General features: G+C 45.0%; 1 long non-coding RNA gene across 1 annotated transcript in view; it reads right to left on the reverse strand.

Annotated features, from left to right (window-relative positions):
* Positions 1–8,729: 8,729 nt before the first annotated feature.
* The window catches only part of LOC149858161 (uncharacterized), a 40,776-nt gene continuing 32,406 nt past the window's right edge, over positions 8,730–17,099 (reverse strand). Inside the window, exons 2-3 of the long non-coding RNA XR_016443925.1 lie at positions 12,784–12,916; positions 8,730–9,916 (exon numbers count right to left, since the gene is read on the reverse strand). This is a non-coding gene — a long non-coding RNA (uncharacterized LOC149858161). The remainder of the gene's footprint in view (positions 9,917–12,783; positions 12,917–17,099) is intronic.

Here is a 17,099-nt window from a genome sequence, read left to right on the forward strand (position 1 = left end):
GGTGAAGGTTTTCTTTGTGGAGTGATACTTGGAGTGTGGATATATATAACCTTATATTTACCACGCACACACACACACAGTTTCTTCTGTTATCTCTTTAGGGAAGCACGGCCCAGCAGCCTCAAGCCAAGTGCTTTGCGGAGACTGCCCGCTACTTTCAACAAGCCTTCTCCTGGACTGTCCCCTGAGCATATTTATTCCAGGCTCCCGCTTCATTTCTTCAGTGACAGGACAGCAGCAGCAAACACACAGGCTCCGTAAAGGCCTCCCAAACCAGTCCCTCCTTACTCACAGTAGCAAAAGAAACACACAGATTAGACAAACAGATAAATGGGCATTTTCCTGCCTCAGTTCCCTCACCACTCAACACCTCACACAGGGGTGAGAGGCTCCATACCAGCTATGGACCGCCTGCCCAGAGGAGTTTTCCATCTATTGACTCCTCTGGGAAATCCTACGAAATACGAACTTTCATTTCTACTCGGGAGAACTTTACAATCTTTTCTCCAATGCCTGATGAAGGGTGCTTGTGCCCCAAAGCTTGTAATTAGAGACATCTTTTTGTAAAAATGTCGGTCTAATAAAACATATCGTCTCTACTACAAGCCCAGACTGCTTTTTCCTCTAGACCAATGTAGCTACAACCTGGATACCGCATCCCTCGGAAGCATGTGTTGGGTTTGGGGTAGAGCGCTGGAGGGCATTCAGGGTTCCCTTCCTGAAGCTCTGCCTTCTCCAAATCATAGGCTCTTATTCTGACAACCACACGACAGCTTCTGCTCCTAGCCTGCAGCTTGAGCCAGGGCCTCTCTCTGACTTCCCCTGTCTCCGAGGAAGGAGTTTTGCTTGCATAACTTCCCACCTCTTTTGCAGATGACATATTCCCCCTTTGACCAGAGTTCCTCAGCAGGTGATGCACCGTTTCACAGCAGCTCATCTTAGCACACGCAGTTTTCTTGGTTATGCCACCACCTTTAACATATCTATTAACTGGCCCAGGCAGATCTATTAAAATGTCAATGAGTCTTAACAGTCCACTCAGGGCTATATCGCACACAAACTGATTTCCTATTTCTGCCTCCAACCAGTGTCTTTAGAAAGGAGTCATCTTCCTTCCAGAGATGTTAACTCCTTGAATTCAGGTAACAGGCAGCATAAGATTAAACTGGTAAACAGAGCCACATGTTATATTTTATGAAGATAATGCTGAAATCTCTCACTGCACACCAAGGCAGGCCTTTTGGGAGCAAACGCAAAATCCCCAAAGGTTATCAATCCTGCTTTTACCTGTATTTCTGTTGGTGTGTGTTTGCATTGAGAAATAAATGATCCTAGAGGAAACGAGAAATAACAAAATTTTGTTTTCAAAAAACATCTTTCTTTATAACTTCAAAAAATAATGGGGAGAATGAAAGTATTATTTAGGCAAAGATTAATTTTAATTGCTGCCTTTCATTGAATGTAAATGTGAAGAGCCAGGTGGGTACCATAGAAATAATATATTCTTGGGATAATTAATAAGATAATCATGATTAAATAAAATTAGGATCATCTCTTCAATCATTCCCAAAGTAGCAAAGCCTGCTGTGTTTTTTACCCTGCTTTTTGATTGCTTCCATGGATTTTAAATGCTTCATTTGGCTATGTCCTGTAGACAGGGTGCAAGGCTTTAGCCAGACTTTTTACACCATCAAAATTATATGAAAGACTTTTCTAAGAATTAAAAATTAGCCATAGGAGACAGAGTGGTTATCCATTTATTAGCTCCTATTCTCCTTTAGTGTTGGACTTAGGTTATGACTGAGGACACTGCTATTCATCAGATCGGCAGAGTTTGCAGTATCCATCCATTTGGTAGAGAAGGAAGTATGACCAGGAAAGGAGACTGGTACTGAAAATGTGCATCCAGTCAAAAGTTTTGAGAGGTGGCAGAGTACACACAAGAATCATTTGGTTTGCCTTCAGGAAGGGATGATAGTTTGGGAGAACGGCCTATAATGACTGCACTGGTAACAAGTACTTAACAATATCCCTCATGCTGGACTGCTATACCTGAAGCCTGACCTCCAGAAAACCTTCTGTTCCCATCTTGAAGCTTCAGACACTCTGACACTGCACCTCAGTCAGGTTTTGCCTTGACTTACTGTCCCCAGCCTCACCACTGTGCTGCCTTATCCATTGTACTGCACCCTTTGTCACTCTAGTCCTGAGCCCCTCACACAGGTCCTCCATGCAGGTCTGCCCTTCCTTGCACTTCTCCTAGCCCTGGCTATCCTCCCTTGCCTTTCAGTCCTGCTGCATCACAGAACTGGCATAGAAGTAACCAGCCTCCCAATTCAGTCACTGAAGTCAGCGGGCTGTAGGACATGCTAAATGTTTTGTTTAAATCCGGGCCATTAGTAAGAGCAATACTTCACACTTAAGAGCGTTAACATGATTTACACATATCATCTGTTTAAAGAGTATTGCTTAATTGGACATGGAGCATCCTGTCTTTCATTATTCAGCCCCATTTTGCTTCATTTGATGGAACTGGCTGAAAGCCAGTGTTTTCCCAGCAGCTTTGGTGCTTCTAGCCAGGTGGCACCAGCTGCAGTTCCCATGAGCTACCCTGTCAAATCACTTGCCTTAGGCAATCGTGTTCCCTCCTCCTCCCTGCCAAAAGCAGCCCCTTTCCCTCTTCTTATTGCCTTACTGATGAGTATTTTCAGTCCCAGCCCTTTCTCTGACCTAGCTGGAGTAGCGAACAGCTGAGTGCACCAAAGCAAAAGATGGATTCATATGCTGTTCTGACATGCTTGGCCTCCTCCCCCCTCAATTTCCCCCCATACTGGTTCAAAAACAGTATGCATGGCTGACCAGTTTCTATTACTGGTGTTTATACAAACACCAAGATGTTTTTTAAAGCCTTACAAAAACTGCACCTACTACAAAATAACATTACAGAACCTTCACCTTTGTTTGCATGTTGGTGCATGAGGAGAAGCGAGGCTTAATCTTTTGCTGAAAAATACTACCAAATAAATGCCTAGAAAGATAAACCATACAAATCACATACCACACATTCAGCTGTTCTCTGCACTACAATGAAGCAGCATGGGGGCTTTCTTTGACCCCTGGATATCCAGAGGTCAAAAAAACCTGTGCAAAAAAAAAGTGGAGCAGCACACATGGAGGCAGCACATGCCACTCAAAACTGGAGCCTGGCCAGCATGCTTCAGCTGCCGGCCAGGCTCTAAGTAGCAAGATCATGACTGCTGAAGCCCCAGGAGGCCCCCAGGACTCTTCAGTGAGTGCCCCACACCCCTTCAGTATCCCTGAGAGTCCAAGAAAAGTAAAGGTATTCCTGTCACAACTTCATAGTATCCTTTAGGTAAAAAATATAAAGAAAAACTCCACCATTCTTCCACAAGTGCTTTTATATTATCCTAATAACACTGGTAAAGTTGTATAATACATGTACTGGGCCTGATCTCTCTCAACTATACTGACAAAAAAGCTCAGGTGTAATTCCATATAATAATCATTCCTAGTGCATATAAGCACAACACTTTTCATCAGTAGGTTTCAATATATGAGAGGCACTATTGCCTCATTTTATTGATGGGTAAATGGAGACATAGACAGGTTAAATGATTTGCCAGTGTCGTATTGCATGCCACTGGCAAGCTGACACTAGGACCAGGATCTCCAGAACCTGAGTTTAGGGCACAATCCACTGGACTATTCTGGCTCCCTTTAAATCGGTAGACCTACTTATATGAGTAGAATTGCCCAAGCAAGTCACTGCCATGCAGAGCAAGGCAGAAACATTGGGGGGTTTTGTGTAAAGTAATTTTGTGTAAAGTAATTTTTTTCTTGGAGAAACCATATAAAATCCTGAGCGCAGCAGGATTTGATTCTTTACAAGAAAATGTTGTAAGGTTGCTGCATAGATAAAGTAAAGATGTAACAGAACTATGACCATTTGCCCATAGAGTGGGAAACAGAGGAATTTACTTTCTTCATGGGGGATGCCATCTTTCTGCAGAGGCACTGTTTGATCTGTAATCATACATACACGCAGCATAATCTTTTAAAGTGACAAAGTTGGATTAAAAATAATATACTTTCAAAAAACACAATTATCTTTCCTTGTATTATAGGCAATAGCTGAGATTATTAAAACCAGGAAAAAACTTTTAAAATGTAGCTTGGTGAAAAGCAATTTTATACGTCTCACATTTTGATCAAAGAAAATCTGCCCACTGCTTTCAGAGCTGCTTAAACTTAGTAGCAGACAATTTCAGTTTCAGTCTCTCACATTCTAGCACAGCGGTGCTCACCCTTTTTAGACTCCAGGCACCCCTGGATAACTCAGGCTCCCCCTTGGGAAATGCCAGCTCTTAGTTGTCACTCTTAGGGGAGGGAGGAAGTTGGGCAAGGCTGAGGCTGGGGCCGCTGGCCGCCTGTATGGTGCATGGGGCTTGGGGCTCAAATGCATCCTGCAGGGGCTAGGTGAGGAGTGGTAGGGAGCCATGGGTGGCTTGTCCAGGGGCAGCGGGAGGGGAGGCCTGGCTTCCCACCACTGCGTGCACTCCCGGGGGGGGGGCATAGAGGGCACACGCCCCTCAGATTTGTACACAGGGTAGGGGTGGATGCGGACTGCCCGCTGCAAGCTTGGGGCTCCCTGCCCAGGTGCCCTTGCCCTACTGGCCTCCGTGGCCCAGTGGGTGGGACCTGGTGTAGCAGGGCATAGCAGAGCAGGAAGCCTTGCTGCCGCTACCACGAGCCCTGCAGCACCAAGGCAAGGTGCCCCCTGCCCATTCAGCAGCAGTGTGGGTGGTGGCACAGGGTTGTGCCCCTCGTGCTTGAGGCTCCCAGCGACCACACTGCACCCCCCATCTCCCCTGCCCTGCTTCACTGAGTTCTGCCCACTGAGCTGCAGATGCCTCAAGGGGAGGATAGCAGGGTGGGGAGCCCTGCGCCCACAGCAGGTAGTCCATACCTGTCCCCACCCATGGGCTCCACTCCAGCCATACCACCTGCAGGAGAGGAGGAACCAAGCTCTGTGATCTGCTCTGCACAAAGCAGCTGTTGCCTTCCACGGGTGGCAACCAGGGCTTGGGTGCTGCTGGGGGCAGAGGGCAGGGGGCTGCAGACCCAGGTCCCTGGCCCCATAGCCTTGGCAGTTGGAGGCCCTTTCTGTCAGGGCTAGGTAGTGTGAGTGGGGAGTGAGGGGCACTTGCCAGGCCAGGGGGCTATGGCTTGGCAGTGAGGGACAACGGCATGGACAGGGCATGGTATATCATGCCTGCTCAGCACCATAAAGCAGGAGGGAGGGACAGTTGCAGCAGGACCCATTTCCTGGTGAGTGAAGGGGGCAGCAAAAGCTCTGATTTTCCGTGATAAAACCCCCCAAATCAAATGCCAATATTTATAGGTATTTAGAATTAATTTTATTATTCTAGTACTTATTATATTTTTATCAATTTTATTATTAATTTTAATAATTATAGGTTAATTTTGTTATTATAGTAACTGAGGCACTAGTAGCCTTCCAAATGTCTTTAAAATTGTAAATATAGCAATAAAACATTGTGCCCAACTGATACCCCTACACACACACACACACACACACACGGGTGTTTCATGTTAGTTTCTGAAAAACACAGATTTGGGGTTTTTAAATCAGTGAATTTGTGTTTTATCAGAGAATTTGTGATTTTTTAAACAGAGAAAACCAGGGTCTCTGCTTATCACTCAATGAAAATGAGCTCATGCCTCATGAAAAGCCATCTGTAACACTGAATTTATTCACTTGCAAGTGACTCTTCAGAAGTAAGGGTCCAATTTTGCTTCCACTAAAGTCAATGGGATTTATTTCTACAGTGGAGATGGGATCAGGTTCATTTATCAACAGCTGACTTACCATGGTTACTAAGTTAATAACACATTCTCTATCCTTTGAAATGGAAATAACTGTGGTCACCTATAACTGTACTGTGTGTACTATCACTGCTTGTAAATGTTTATCCAACCAAGATCTATATATATCAGTTACGAATGAGTACTGGAAATCCTTACTTATGTGAGTGATCCTTACCCATGAGTGATCCTTACCCACGGAGACCAATGGGACTACTAAGATAAGTAAATTTTTGCAAAAATCAGATGAGATGTCTTTTATTCCAAACACTTTACAACCTATGAGTCAAATCCCACTTGCTTTTAAAGTCCTTCTGACTCAAGTAAGACAAGCAGGATTTGGGCCAATTTTAACTAACATATATAGTTCCTACTTACAAGAGTAGCCTCTGAAACAAGCAGTCCATTGACTCCTACTCCAGAGGTTTTCTTTAGAATCAAAAGGAACAGACACATACTTTGTTAGTTCTAATGAAACCTTAAAACCTTCAGAAAACATTGGAAAATGTCAGGAGAGAGACCCTAAATCGATATAATGTGAAAGTTCCCCTGGATTTCTTTTCCAATGCCATACAGAGCACTATGCTACAGGATTTATAGCCAGACTGTTCCATTAATGCTAGCAATTCTTTTTCTCTCAGACAAAGAATTATGGGCCTTGTGTGGGAAATAAAACATGTTCACCTTAGTTTCATCAAAAGAGTATCAAGTCTTGTGAGTGAGCATAATGTCTGCTTTAGGGTGAACCCAGGCCTAATTTTAATTTGTCACATTACTTCAAAAGCTGGGAAAACTGGTGATTTCAGGTGGCTCTGATGTGAGTTTAAATGAAGCTTGATGGTTCTCTGCAAGTGAAATGAAGGGTGTAAGGGGTTAGACCACTGAGCAGGGCCCTATACCAAAACCAGAGGAAAATCCAGAAGCAGAGTCTGCAACACAGTCCAGGGTCAGGATCTGGGGGTCAAATACTGAGTACCAGGCAATCCACAAGGCAAAATCCAAAAACAGAGCCAAACTGGGTCAGGATCCAGGAAACAGATCTGCAGGGAAATCCAAAGCTGAAGTCCAGAAATAAGCCAAAAACCAGGGCCAGGAATTGGGAGACTTGCCACAGCAGCACTGTTGACTGGCCTGCAAGCCCAGGGCCCCAGCTAGTGCCTAATGGATAGGCAGCATCCCCAGCAGACAGTCAGGATGCTCACTGCTCCTGAGCTGGGGCAGAGTTCATCATCTGAGGCATATTGCAGGTGTGGTTGCTGAGTTACTTGGCTCAGGCTGGTCTGCCTGCTCAGCATCCCTGACAAGAGGCCTTCCTAAAACTCCTGTGGTTCCCCATTTACTCTGAAAGTTTCCCAAAACTTGAAGCTGCCATGGGACTGAGGGTGGAGTCTGGGGTTGAACACAACCAGCCATCACATAGAAACATAGAAAAGCAGGGCTGGAAAGGACCTCAGAAGGTCTAACCTGCACTTAAAACCTTCCAAGGGTGGCAATTCCACAACCTTTCTAGGTAGCCCGTTGCAACGCTTAACCACCTTTAGGGCAAAGAAGTGCTTCCTAATATCCAAAGTAAATGACTCTTGATCCAATTTGAGGCCATTGCTCCTTGTCCTGTCTCCTGCAACCACAGAGAATATTCTATCACCATCCTCTTTATAACCACCCTTCAGGAATGTGAAGACTGGTATCAGATCCCTCCTCAGTCTCTTCTCCAGACTAAATAATCCTTGTTCTTCCAGCCTTTTCTTAAACCTATTTTGCCCTCTGTACACTAGGTGCAAAATGCTGTTAATTATAATGTGTTAGCTAATATGTTCCAAACACAACCATCTTCCCTATTCCCAGTCTTTTTATTGTAGCATCCCAGAAATCTAGCAGGATAGACCCCTTTCCACCTCCCTTCAGTGTTTTGAATCTGCAAGAGGTTTGTTTAACAGACATGGTTATTTTTTCTCCCACCCTTTCCCTAGTCTCATTTTTCTTTCACCCCTCCACTCTTTCCCAGGCAGATGCATCTCTTAAAATTGCATTGTAGGACATATACTGTTCTGGAGCCTTGTAAACACAGCTCCTTTGATATCCCTGAAGTAAGAAAAAAGTAAAGCAGATAAGGAATTAACAGCATTTAGAAACCCAAACAAGCTGTCTAGAGCAGCTCAGGCATCAGAGAAGTGTCTGCACTTCTATAATTAAACAGCCTTATTGCTTCCTGTTTGCTGCTTAAGTGCCTGTAGGGAGGACCAGCCTATAGCAATGCAAAAACTTGTTCCCAGCCAAGCTTTCCCTGTGAGTAAAGGTTGAGTAAGGTACCTTTCTCAGGCCAGGACCTCACTGATGTCCAAGAGGGTTTGGATTTATAGTCGCAGTTCCAATAGCCTATAGCTGTCCTTTTTCCTCTATCCCCAATACCAAAACCTGACTCCTCCCTAGTCCCCATTGTTTTCTCACCTTGCAATTTCACTGAAGTCAAGGAGCAAGGAGAAGTCTCCAAATGAATCCTTTATTCGACCCATTGGCTAGATCAGATTCTTTTGTAGGATCGCAATTCAGCACGGTGCTTAAACAAATGACTTGGTACAAGTACATGAGTGAGGGAATATCTTACTAGCAAATTGCTTAAAAGCAGGGGTGCTTAACTCCCAGTCCACAGACCAAATCCAGCCCATGGAGCCATGGCATCCAGCCAGTGGGGCTCCCTACAGGCCAGGAAATTTGGTGGCAGGGAAGCAGTGGCAATCAATACTGCCACCCCCACACCACTGCCAAGTTCCCAAGCCACACACAGCTGGACTGGACCTGGGTGGCCCCCTCACTCCCACATGGCCAGTTCGGTGCTAAGTCATGCCCTCCCCGCCCCATGCAGCCTCACTGGGGCTGGGTCATCCCCACTTGCCCTCTCTCGCTGTGCGACTGGATCGTGCCCTACCCATCCAGTCTGCAGGGGCAAAAGATTGGGTACCACTGGCTTAAAGTATACAGGTCCAGTATTTTGCTGTATTACAAAACCGTTCATGCAGGCCATAACCCAATATCTATGAGAACCATGCATTTTAACCTTTTCATTAAAACATGCACCAATAGCTTGCTATGGCACAAGACTTTGGTTTTGATTATTTACATGCTAGCAGACCTTTTGCCTGCTGGCATGGTGTAGAACTTCACCCTGGAGTTAGGGCGCTGGTTGCTCTAATTTAGGTTTCTATTGAATAGCCAAATCCTGATGGTCCATTTATTGACAGAAGGAGGGGGGGGTAAGTTTCAAGGGTGGAGTGGAAAAACATGCTGCTTTGAAATATCTCACCTATTCATGACAATTAACAAGTCACCCTGGCTTTTTCATTTGCGTGTGTTACCCCTTTCAATAATCAGAGTACATTTTCTGTTTGGCCAGAAGTAACACTATAATTCCTGCTCTCAGCTTCAATTACTTCTTTTCCATGATGCAGGTTTATGTCAGGGAAAAAACTGTAGAATGGTGTTCTTGGCACACAGAAAAGTAACAGCACTGAAAGTGTCCCAGGGAGACCCTTCCTTCCTTCCTTCCTAACAACCCCTGAAGAGCCATTAGAAAGGCAAAATGATTAAGGAGGAGATAACTTGGGAGAATGGACCAGATTCTTAAAAGAGGAGCATGTCACTGGCACTAATTCACAATCTAATACTTTCTGCCTGTTGAAAATTTTTTTTGTATATTCATGGCTGATTTCCCCTTGCTTGACGGTGAGTTTGCATTGTGTGGGCCAATATTTAAAGATTTACGACTGAGATACTTACTACACCTGGCCATAGAACCGACTGTGTCACTCATGGGCAGTATCTCTAACACAGCACTTTCTTCTATTTCACCCACACGGTCCTGTGTGACCTGCTTCTGCTCACATCAACACGTCATGCTCTATCCTTGTGGTACACCTTTCCCTTCCAGCAGCTTCACCCTTCCGTGACTCACAGAAGGGCCTGCTTTGAGAATACAGTTGTAAGCAGGAACTTGTCTCAACAAGAAATAGACCTGCAGGGAGACAAATAAACAACAACAATAGGAGTGAGCACTTGAATAATACTTGGCATTTTTGCATCGTCAAACACTTCACAAAGGCTGCTAAATATAATTAGCATTCTTTTAAAAGACAGCTAATAATGGAGCATGGAGAGAGGTATTAGGCCCGAATGGTAAAAAGTTGCCTGTGACTTTGGGTCCCTGAATTTTTGGATGCCCAACCAGGTTTCCAAACCATGATCCTCGGTAGTGCTGAGCACCTGGAACTCCAGTTGAAGGTTGTGCCCAAGAGGCCTTATGTATGGCCACCAAAAACTTGAGGCACCAAGATCAAGGCCTACACTTTTGAAAACTTTGGTCCACAATTAATCACAATGCTCCCTTTGGGCCACAGAAATCAGTGAATCTGCCCAAAGTCATACTGTGAGCAAGTGACAGGTCTCAAAATAGAACTCCAGATCTGGTGCACTATCCACTGGACCATGACTCCAAGCCAATGCCTTGGTGGATAAAATGAAGTAGGGTAGATTCAGATGCTTCATGCATGCATGGCTCATACTTTGCTTTTAGTCAACTCTTTCCTCACCACTTGATACTAGAAGAGCTCCTCCCACACTGCAGGGAGGGACACCGCACTGATGTTCCAGGGTGTCTTGCTGAACTAGCTGACACTTTCATGTAGTGTAAAATCCTCCCAGCATCAGGGTGAGGGCCATGCACTCTAGGGCAGCTCTGACTCAAGAAAGCGAGCATGTAAATCTGGAGTGCAGCAGCTGACAGGAGTACAGTGTAGCGAGGAGCCTTCTCTGTGTGGCACCACCAGGAAAGACATTTGCAACAGTCAGCTTAAAGGACCTGTAGCTATCTGTGTGGAAAAGAAGGATTTGAGCCCATGGTTCAGCAGAGGGCCTAGTTTTAAGCACTGACGTGATTATGCACCTTGATGAATTGGGTCCTGAGTGAATGGGGGACTTACTTGAGATTGTATGGGTTGAAGGAAGCAGTTGTGTGGATATGGTGTGCAGTCAGATGGAAACCTTTTGTTTACAAGTGTTTAGATGATTTAACCATCAGGCAGTAGGAGCTTGTGGCCAGAGAGCTTCAGGGGATCAAGGAGAGGACACATTGTGGGTTCTTAAGGTTGTACATGTGTCCAAAGAGAGGACAGTGGATGTGCAGGGCCTTTATTTCACACCAAGGAGACACAGCTTGGAGAAGGGGTCCAGAACCTTGAGCAAGGTCAAGGAGGAGGATTTTAAGGTCCCCTGATATTCAAACAAATCCTCCCACAGTAAGACATGGTGCCAATGCCTCCTACTCATCCCTGGTTTGAGACAAGAGACGAGAAGATCCTTCTCTGATCCCATTTGGAATATGCACGTTCCAAAACCACAGGGGAGCAGTGTAAAGATGTTTCCTCTGACGCAAGACAGAGCTTGCTGTGCACGTGAATATTAATGTCAGAAAGAGTCTGTTTAAACTTGGGATCAAATGCAATTTGAAATGTATGCTTTCCCCCCACCAGCTTGGTGTTTTTCATAAGAACCATCTTAGCAACATCTCTCTCTCTCTCTAAGCATATCTCTACATTTTAAAAAAAAGCCTGAAGGAATTCATTTCCCAGTTTTTCCACTAAAAAGCATGTTTAACAATTCTGAGTTTGTGTTGCATAGAGAATAGACTATTAGTTCATCTAGCCCAACTTTATTCTTCTGTCCAGAAATGGCTAATGTTAGATGCTTTGAAGGAAAGCAAAACCTCTCATACATTATGGTCATTGTCAGACTGGCAGTGGTGTGGTAGGGAAGGATTATCCAGCTGAGGAACAGTTTGTGCCCTGAAGCAGGTAGAGTGAGAGCCTCTGCCATTTTAACCTAGGTAGGATTGCAGGAATTAACTTGTTTAAGAAACACTCTTTGGTGTGGGAAGCTGGCAGAGAAAGCACTTGGGTCTCTGACTCAGGAGAGCTCTTTGGGCAGTCCCAGAATCAGTGTGGGCCCAACACACCCAAATCCTTTGGGTGTAAACTGCTTTTCAGTTTCCAAACAGGAAATTAAAGTGGAAAACCTCTCAGAAATAAATGCATTAAACTCAGGCCTTGCAGGGAAACCATCAGCCCTTCCCCTCAGGGAACGCAAAGGTATTGGGCTGTATGCCTTCCATTGTGCCTAGGCAGAGTTTCTCCACCCTATTAGGCAACCAGCCTTTTCCCACTCCACTGAAGAACCTTCCCTTCCCCTACACCCACACCAAGGACCCCCTTTCACCAGTGTGCACCCTTTTCTGCCTCCCACTGAAGGTCTTCATTTCCCTTCCTTCTATCCCCTTGCCTCCAGAATATCCCCTCTCATTATCTGAGGTCTAAAAACTTGCCTCCTTCTCTGATCACTTCCAATAAGGAGCTGTCATACAGTAAGGGACTATATTGTCTCTCTCCACCTTGCCCAAATAAGTCTCTTCCTCTCCCTCCACTAAGATGCTTGCTTCTTTCTTCTCCCTTCCCTCAAGAAACTGCCTCTCTCTTCCTCCAAACAGCTCTGCATCCTTCATGCAAAGCTAAAAGTCTCCTTTCCACCCCCAGGATCCATCCAGACCCTGACACCAAAACTCAACACCCGCAGAGCTCTGGTCTGAGGATGGCTGTACGTTGGGATGGGGGAAAGCAGAGGCAAAAATCAGGTCCAGAAGTGCAGAGCAGTAAACAAGGAAACATTCCCTTGTATTAACTTCATTTCCTTGTAGTTTTAACGACTTTACCAAATTGCGGTGGACGTGGCTATTAATAGCACACTGAACACAGCGACTGGAGCTAGCCCATAGTACGGCACCGAGTCTGGATTCTCTTGCACATGTTTTTCTAAGATGATATCATGCATTACCTCCTGGTCAGCAGCCATTCAGGAGTCCCCAGAGTCCTGACCTCTGTGCCCCTCTGAAGAACACAAGGGGAGTTCTGATTGGTCAGTTCTTCCTCCAGCTTCCTGATTTAGCTAACAATAGCAGCGCTTGCTTCTGTAGAAAAAAAAAAGCATACAATAAACAGCACGTATAATATTCACTTTTCACAAAATGTAAATTATTTATAATTAAATGTCATCAAGTGAGGACTTGGGAAACACAAATACTTAAGCAGTTTCTGCTGCTGCAGGACGGAAGCTGGAAAGCAAATGTTAAAGATCAAACTAGAAATGTTTCCAGCAGTATAGTTATTTTGTATTCCATGAAAATGGGAACTGGTTCACAGTTAAGTTTTCCTTGACTGTGTTTGCAACCCAAATGTTAGCGTTAGGCTAGTGCATGAGAAGCAGAACGTGATTATAAACCAAAACGGATTAATCTAATTTTACAGGCCAAGCTGAGAGCAATGTGATTTTTTTGTAGAACCATTTGCAATTACTTCAACCCTTGCTGCTAACCCAGGCAAGACCATTTGGACTTCTTTAAAGTCTACTATGATTCCTTCTAACTTGGTGATGTCCCTTTAGGCAAGCAGCAAGGAGGAACAATGATATGTTTAGCAAACCTTAAACCTGAAATGAAGAGGTTTTCAGTCTTGTTTGACTGGTGTTCATCTCAGCAGTGACTCTGATCAATACCCTTTGATGTATTACACAACAGGCAAAGGGAGGTAGCCAGTAGCTACAGGCGTAAAGGTGGGGAGAAGTGCTGCTTTCATTGACAATACAAGGAAAGAGGCCTCAATTACATCACTGCCTTTTTTGCCGCCTTCTTGTACACAGGTCGGGTGCTCTGTAAGCAGCTGAGCAGCTTGGATTATTTGTTGGTAATCTCCCTGTAATAAAGGTGCGATACACAGGGGTGCTGTTCCACTCCCAAAGCTATGCCCCCCACCAGGCACCTCTAATACCACGCCAGGAAGTGTCTGTGAGCTCAAGGTGTTTGTTCCTGCTGTGGAAGAGAGTAGAAACCAGGAGGTGATGAGCCCGAGTTGGCAGCAACTGGAGAGAAGAGAGGATTTGGGGCTTTTCCCTTGTTCCCTTAGCTTTAGAAGAGTGCTCCCACCCTCCCGCTTGTCACACATCCTTCAGGTTCTGCCAAGCCATTAACCTATTTAAACAGCACGGCTACCAGTTCAAACGTGCACTTAGAAACAGTGTAATTTCCAAAACTGCAATTCAGAAACAGCCCGGAGGAGAATTTTCCAGACAGCATCACACACTGATCAAGAGCTCACCCAGAGACAGGCTGCACCCAGCATAGGGAACCCCAGTCCCGTCACAGAGGCATCAGACCCCGTTCTCTCACATAGGAAGGGAAGTCCTCTTGAGGCGGTACTGATGCCAATGGGTTTTAGAGCAAAATCTAAGCTTCCTCAGTTAAAGCAACTGGTCACACTAAGGGAGGCTTTAGGAGGAAAGGATGAAGGGGGAAATCTGGAAAGTCTACAACAGTGGTTCTCAACCTTTTTTGTACCAGGACCCATTTGTAAACTTCAATGGTCAGTCCCAACCCAGTGCCCCTCACTGCCAACCCACTGCCCTCTGCCCCCAGCCCCCCAGTCTGTGGGTCAGGGGGTATATGGGGCAGAGGGGGCCCCAAGCAGCCCCTTGCAGCCTGGAAATCTGCCAGCCTGTGGGGGAAAAGCCACAGTTTCCCACTTTTTCCCCTTTAAAGGAGACTCCATTTTTTAAGTTTGCCACCCTTTCATATATTCTTGCAACCCACTTTTGGGTTGTGACCCATGGACTGAGAAACAGTGGTCTAGAAGACTCCTTCCTTTCCACTGAAATAAATCCTGGGAGGAACAAACCCTTCCTCCTTAATGGACCAAAAGTTCTCCCAAGCCTAGCGAGGTTAAAAGGTACACTGACTTGTGTAGCCAACAGCGTACCAGGGGGTGAGGTGGCTGCCATCATGACCAGCTGCTTTCGACTTCTCAGGCTAAATGACCAAGTGTCCATTTACAGCTGGGTCAACTGAGGAAAGCCCTTGGCACAAATCCAGAGCAGACTCAAATCCACACCCCTGGAGCCATAAGGTACTATATAACCTTAATCTTCATACCTTTCTCCTTAATAAGATGGACACAATTTGCCATTAGACAGAGAAGAAGGGGAGAGAAGAGGCCTGTGCGGGATTCATTACTCTGGGTTCTGAAGGGCTTAACAAAATAGACCAACAGACTGTAAGGCCAGAAGGGACCATTATTAAGCCCATCCAGTCTGACCTCATGATTCATGCAGAGCCTAGAAATCACCCAGTGATTTCTGCAAGCCCATAAGGCGGAGGTGAGCTAAAATATGTATTTTAGAAAGACAACTAATTTTGAATTAAAGACTTCAAAGTGATGAAGAACCCACTTTATTTCCAGCTATGTTGTACCAGTGGTTAATTATGCGTGCTTAAAAATGTGCGTCTTACTTCTAATTGGAGTTTATCCAGCCTCAGCTTCCAGCCTGTGGATCTCATTGCTTTTCAATGAGAGATTTAAACCCGACCTTTGTGCCCCCAAACACCTACACAGCTGATTTGTTTCCAATCCACTTGCTTCCAACCACAGAGCTGACAAAACCCCTTCCATACCTCAGTCCATCTCTAAAGTACATCACACTGATTCAAGCTGAGACCATGTCCTTGTTTGCTTCACTTAAGTGGAACACAAAGGCCAGAAATGCCAACTGAGACACATTCTTCCCAGCATCCTCATGGAAAGATTTGTCCAGCCCAAGCCTGCACCAGATGATAGAGAACGTAGGAACAGATGAATTACCCCTCGAAGCCAGTGGATTCCAGAAGGGACATCCTTTTCTCCAGCGCTAACCAGTACCAGCTGCTTTGGCAGAGGGTTCAAGACTGCTCTAATGGTCATGTAAGATGCACAATAGAGTCCAATTGGAGGTTGCACATCCCAGTCATCTCGGGGCCAGAAAGCACCACAAGCAGAGGTTGTCCTCATCATGCAGTGGCTAGAAATACCAGGATGACTAAAACAACAGTAGATTTGGAGACGAGTGAGAAAAACATAAGGAAAAGCTGCTGCTTGTAAAGAAGACTTCAATAGTTTTGTCTAAAAAATAATAAATTGGAGGCAGCCCCACTCACCCCTACTGTAAAGTCAACTGGAGTCAATGGTGTTTATACCAGTATAAATTTGTAGGTATGAATCTTTCCTTACAAACTCTAATGTTTCTTTATTTACCTCTCACCCACCACTGTGGTCAGCAGAGTGCTCAGTCTAACCTCAGCAATTTGCTTCAGCAGCAGTAAGTAATGAGCTTTACATTGTTATCTCTTATACCCAGTGGGCATCTATGAAGCTTAAGAATCCCTAACTGAACCCAGTTACAGGGAGTGAAAGCCAGGAAGAGCTATTCCTAGTATCCTTGGAAAAGCACACTCTACAAAGCAGCTCATTGCACAAATGCAACAGCATCCTCCAACCCCCACTCCGCTGCTGTGGTTCAAACCCCAGTGCTGTCCCAAAATATGGGAGAACTGAAGAGGGGTTTTGGGTGCTGAATGAAAACATGAAAAGCAGGCGTCACATTGAACTTCTAAATACCAGATGTTCCACACAGTCATCTTCAGCTATTTCCATTGCAGTGGATAATATTATTGTAATGCATAATCCTCAGAAGCATTCCAGACAGTCTTTCACAGCTCCATTTTTCTAAAAAAAAACAAACAATCAAAATGTTGGCTTAATTCTACATTTCACCTTTTTCCTGCTTCGAACCAAGTGCACTTTGTTTCTGGAAGCAACTGACTATATTCCCAAGGTGGAATACAAGGGTGCAAGTGGGCATTTTATCTTCTCGTCACAACACTGCAACACAAATATATAATTTACTTCCTTAAGTTGGCAAAGAATGAAAAAAGAATGCTTCTTTTGAGCGTGAGTGGGAAATATCAAACCAGACGGAAACATCCTGATCAAAGTTAAAGGAACCTTGTGTGTTCCAAGGGAACAGTAACAATCTAGAGCAGAAAAAAAAACAGGTTTGTATTTTGTACACTGGGGAGGGATGCGGGCATTAGCATGTGAATGCCAGCCTTTTCTTGGTAAAGCATTCCTCAGCCCTCTTAGAGCTGTACCATCCCAATTCTAAAATCACGTGAGATTCCCATCTGAACGCACTGGCGGTGTTTATTCTAAGAAGATCATGGGGTGCAATACCAAGGTGAAGCTATGTCTGTGTGAAGATGAAGAACTAAGTTATTTCAGTGGCTCACA

This window comes from Crocodylus siamensis, chromosome 8, assembly GCF_052110815.1.
Source record: "Crocodylus siamensis isolate JL-2025a chromosome 8, ASM5211081v1, whole genome shotgun sequence".
Taxonomy (NCBI): domain Eukaryota; kingdom Metazoa; phylum Chordata; order Crocodylia; family Crocodylidae; genus Crocodylus; species Crocodylus siamensis.